Below are 4993 nucleotides of genomic sequence, written 5' to 3'. Positions count from 1 at the left end.
TTATAGAAGCTGTTGCAGTCTCCGCATGCTTAAGGACAGATGTCAGCATCTCCCTGCTTAGTCCTTATTCCACTGGTTTTTGTCTCACGTTTTGTGACACACTCAAGCCTTTTGTACCTTTTTGTGGCTGTGATTGGACACAATTCCATTTGTGCAGGAAGCATTTATATGTTTTTAACCCCTGAACTACAAATGTGCTTCTGAATTCATTTTATTAATACCTGAAAGAGCTTGATGACTCTGAGTGTGACTGAAAAGATTTTGAGAGTCACACATGTCCAGATTTCAATGGGGCTGCTCTGAATTTTTTTAATCATTAAGTTAATATACATACACTACACATGTCTAAGAACTAATTTATTTAAATCAGTGACATTTAGCCCTATATTGTGTTTCCCCAGAAGATATCTACATCTCTGAAAGAGTCTAGCAAATAATTCACTTTCTTGGGTAAAATGTGTATGTTTATGTATTTGTTTATTTGCAGTTGCAAGTGGGCTTGACCTACTCAACCTTGCATGAATTCCTGAATAATATTGCAGCAGAAGTTTTGCAGTATGAAATGCTGAGGTTGGATATTATGCAGTAACTTTCCAAATAGAGTGTTTTTCTGTAGAGTTCTGGTTAAATGAAGAAATATCCAGTGATTCTAATCCAAGATCAAGGAAGCATTATTGTTATCATGAATAAAGTGACAATCTAGAAGGTTTCATTTTATGCAGAGAGGTAAATGGTTTATTCATGTTTTGGCTCCACCATTTAGAAGTCTGTAGCTATTTCTCGCCCTCTATTTATTTGTCTGTGATAGAGGAGAACTGGAATGATTATCAGCGCCTTCTCAAATGCACCTATCTCCAGATCACCTGAGTAATTCCCGATCTCACTCCAGTGGCAATGATATGGCTGAATTGCATTCTTTCAAAATGCATTTAAGTTCTAACCCCTCATGCTGCACAGTGTGAATTTATTTGAAAATAAGATCCTTGTGGATGTAGTATAACTGAGGCAGGGAGAAGAGTGAGTCCTTGACCCCACACAACCTGACTGCATAAGAAGAGGCGAAGGACCACAGAGACATAGATGCAGAAGGAAAGGCCGTATGAAGTCAGAGGCACAGACTGGAGAGATGCAGTGTTAAAACAAGGAATGTCAAAGATTGCCAAGATGCAGCTGTACGGGCTCACACCTGTAATCTCAAGCACTCTGGAAGAAATGAAAAGAAACTGTTCAGAAGGAAAGAGAAACTGGGATGGGAGAATGGAGAAAAGAAGGAAGGGAAAAGGAAAAAATATATACATATATTATACATATATATATAAACATATAATATATATAATAGCTAAAATACTTATAGTACTAACTTACATTCATTGAAAAGAAATTGATCAATTTCTCATGGCTGTATCTTGTAATTTAAGTAACTACTTTGAACATAACCATAAGCAATTTACTAACCATTGTTACTCTATTTTTTAAATTTTGGATCATTGCTTTTATTGTTTTTAACTCTTGAAAATAGAATAAAATAAAATGTATAATAGATATTGTGAAATGGGAAGAAATTATTCAAAAGGAAAAATGAACTCTTAGAGTCTTTTCGTTCATTGAAAAGGAAGTTGTCTGCTCATATCAATTGGAAAAATAATTATGCCTTTTTTATGTATTTGGTACAAGGTCTCACTACACAGAACAGACTCATAGTTATGCTCCTGTTTTCAGCCTCCCATTCACTGGGACTAAAGGTGCAAGCCACCACACCCAGTTTCAATTGCCATCTCAGCCTGCCCTGGAGGTGAGGCTGGTACGGCGTGCCTAGGATCAAATCACAGTCCCTGCACGCACCTAAGCAGGCACTTTAATCTGCTGAGCTATCTGACCAGCCCTTATGGCGATCTTATATTCTGAGCAACTACTTTAAAGATGACAACATGAATGTATCAACAATTGTTATTCTGTCATTTTGTTTTATTTTATTTTTAATAATTTTATTGAGAAACAAATAGCAATGAGACAGTTTCAAAACCAATTAATAGGACAGTTTCAATAAATACTATATTCCATATTGTTGTCTTCTTAGCTGTTATTCATTGTATAAGGTGCAGACATGATATCCTGTCCACAAACACTATTAGAACAAATCTTTCTGTTCATTGAATTAAGAGAAAGTAGCTATATATCTAGCCTAACTATTCTGAATATACAGATACAAAATGGCCCTTCATTTGTATCCCCTTTTTGGTTTAGTTTTGTCACAGATTTGTCATTTAAATATTTTAGGTATGTAAATTCAGCAAAATATTTCAATATAGTCCAGTAGTCCATAATAGTAGTGAGTTATCCATAGGACTGGCAATGTCATAAGTTGTTGATTTGAGCTTTTTACAGCTCAGCATATTAATATGGCTTTACTTTTTATACTTCGTTTTTATACTTTTTTGCTGAATGGTTAAGACCAAGATAAAGCAAGACATATATAACAAAAAATGTAACTTTTGTATCTGATAAGGTCAGTCAAATACCCTCAGGATTTAACCTGAAACCCTGTACCGCAGTTTGTAGATCCGTTGTCAGTGTCAGTCATGTGGATGAGCCATGGCCATTGCTTGACCAATTATTCTATTATTTTGTTACAAAATTTTGTTTGACCTTTTTTCCATGAAATAAAAATAATAAATGAGTGGGCAATAAATTAAGAAATAGATGAAATTGCCAGAAAGTAAATAAGAGGCAGGAAAATATTCTCTGCAGGTTTCAAAGGGAAAACAACCCTCCTGAAATCTCAAGATTTGTAGTCTCCTGAACTGTGAGATAATGCTTGTGTTTGGGCATAAGTCATGTATCTTATGCTACTTTGTGATAACTACTAACTCAAAAAGTGAAGCCAGAGAATCTTCATGTTGAAAACTTTCACACACTCTGGTGATTCTTTTATGAGCAAGGTTGTGAGCAATAGCTAGATTGTCCCTGACGTTCTGTGTAGGTCACATTTTCTGGGACTCAAGGACACTTGTGTGTCCCAACATATTTATTTCAGTGGTGAAAACCAACTTTCCAGGGCAGTGGCAAAACTTTCCATCTACTTGTGCTGAAAAAGGTCTCCATGGTGCTGTTCTGAAGTTCCTACTCTAGAAGTACAAGGCACTAGAAATTCAGTCCAACTTCATGTTGACACACCCATCTATTTGAATTTATTTGCTCTTGAGGATCTTGTGCTTGTTCAGTTTTCAGCAGGTAAGTGATGGGGTACCTTTTGTGGTCTATTTCCCATAGAATGGGTAGTATATCTTCTTTGTATGCACATCCAGTTCTTTTGCAATTGTCTGTGATGATTGATATTAAACTATCATTTCTAGTCTGTGGCACCAAGTTCAAGCTTATCTTTTATATAGACAATTCCAGACTCTCCAGTCTCCTGCCTAGGTCTGCCCTTGAGACAGAGTAATGTGAGGAAGAGAGCACTGCGACAGCCTCAGGGATTCATCCTGATCCCAGAGCTGACATGGAGCCCTGAGTGATGGTGGGACATTCCCAAGCCCAATAGCAGGGCCTCCGGCTACAGCTGCACTGACAGCATTGCCCCTAACTCCATAATACGTCTTGTTCTTCATCACTTATTATCTGTTCTTCTACATTTTACTTTGACTCAGGTCCTCAAAGTGGAGGACCAATGAGAATCCTGTAGGAAATGCAACTCAATGAAGAAGAATGCTGAAGAAGAAGCACTCCAGCATTTTCTCCTCTATAGTATATTATTAAAATCACAGGTATAACAATTCTGCAAGCATGTTCATACACTTAGGCAAAAGAGAGGGAAGCTGCCTTCTATACTTCTGACTACTGACCAAGGTGCAGCAACTCAGTAGGTACCCTAATGTCTGCCTTTGTGACAGACACACACTCACATGTATGATTGTGTCTTAACTTGTCCACAATCTTGCGTGATATATTCAAACCTAAAGAGAATTCTCAAAAAGAGTCCAGCACCATGGTTGTTTGAGAACTGTTCTTTCTCAAGCCTTTGCCACTTGCAAAATGAGTAGGCTTCCTTATTTTTAGATCATTAAAACAAAAATATAATCTATTAACTCTTCTATCAGAACTGACACAATTTATATATAGAAAATGTTCATTACAGTATTAAGCATATCAGTCTATGCAGATAAAACTCACAGTATAACTCCAGGGCTCTATGATCAGGGTTTTGGTTCCACTCTCTGTTTGTACCTCCATTCCTTAGGTTTATACCTTCCACAAACAAGAACTAAATCTATGTTTTTGTTTTAGCCTTTTTTTTTTCCTGACCTGAACTCTCTTTTTATAGCTATAACTATTCTAATTTCTAACAACACAGTGAAAGAACATGCAGAATCCTATGCTACACTGGTGCAATATCCTAAGTAATTAGAACATTTCAGAAGGGGATTAATTCATGCTTCATCCTGGTGTGTGGGAACGTAGATTACGGATTCAGTGTGAATGTGCTGCAGAGCTGAGCCAGCAGCGAGGGAGAAAGGTACTAGAATGTCCCAAGCATATGCAGAGGCACAGAACCAATTGGGGAATGTGGAATAGGGTGGAATGGCGAAGCATCCACCGTCGGAAGAGAGCGTTGTGCTGGAACTTCAGTTGACAGCTAAAATTCAAACACATCCTGGAAAATCCCAAAGACCATTAGAGGCCCAGTAACAGGAGGGTGATGGGGAATCGGGAACCTTGTTTCTTTTCTTTGCCCAAACAAGAAAACCAAAATTTTGCTTTCGATGATAAGAAAAAGATGACTAATTCAGTTAAAAAGAGCAAAGTGGTACATAGAAAGTGTGTATTCACTGGCCTCATCCCTGGGGCATGCTGATATGGTGACTGAGACTGAGCATGGTGGCACACACCCCTACTCCCAGAGCTTGGGAGGCTGAAAACAGGAGAATCACTATGAGTCGGATTTGTGTAGTGAGACCCTGTAGATGCTGTGCTAAATACGAAAAAAGTATATATA

Source organism: Octodon degus, unplaced genomic scaffold (genome assembly GCF_000260255.1).
Source record: "Octodon degus isolate 3935 unplaced genomic scaffold, OctDeg1.0 scaffold00003, whole genome shotgun sequence".
In the NCBI taxonomy this organism is placed as follows: domain Eukaryota; kingdom Metazoa; phylum Chordata; class Mammalia; order Rodentia; family Octodontidae; genus Octodon; species Octodon degus.
The sequence above is the reverse complement of the archived record's forward strand: the minus strand, read 5'-3'. Positions refer to the sequence as shown.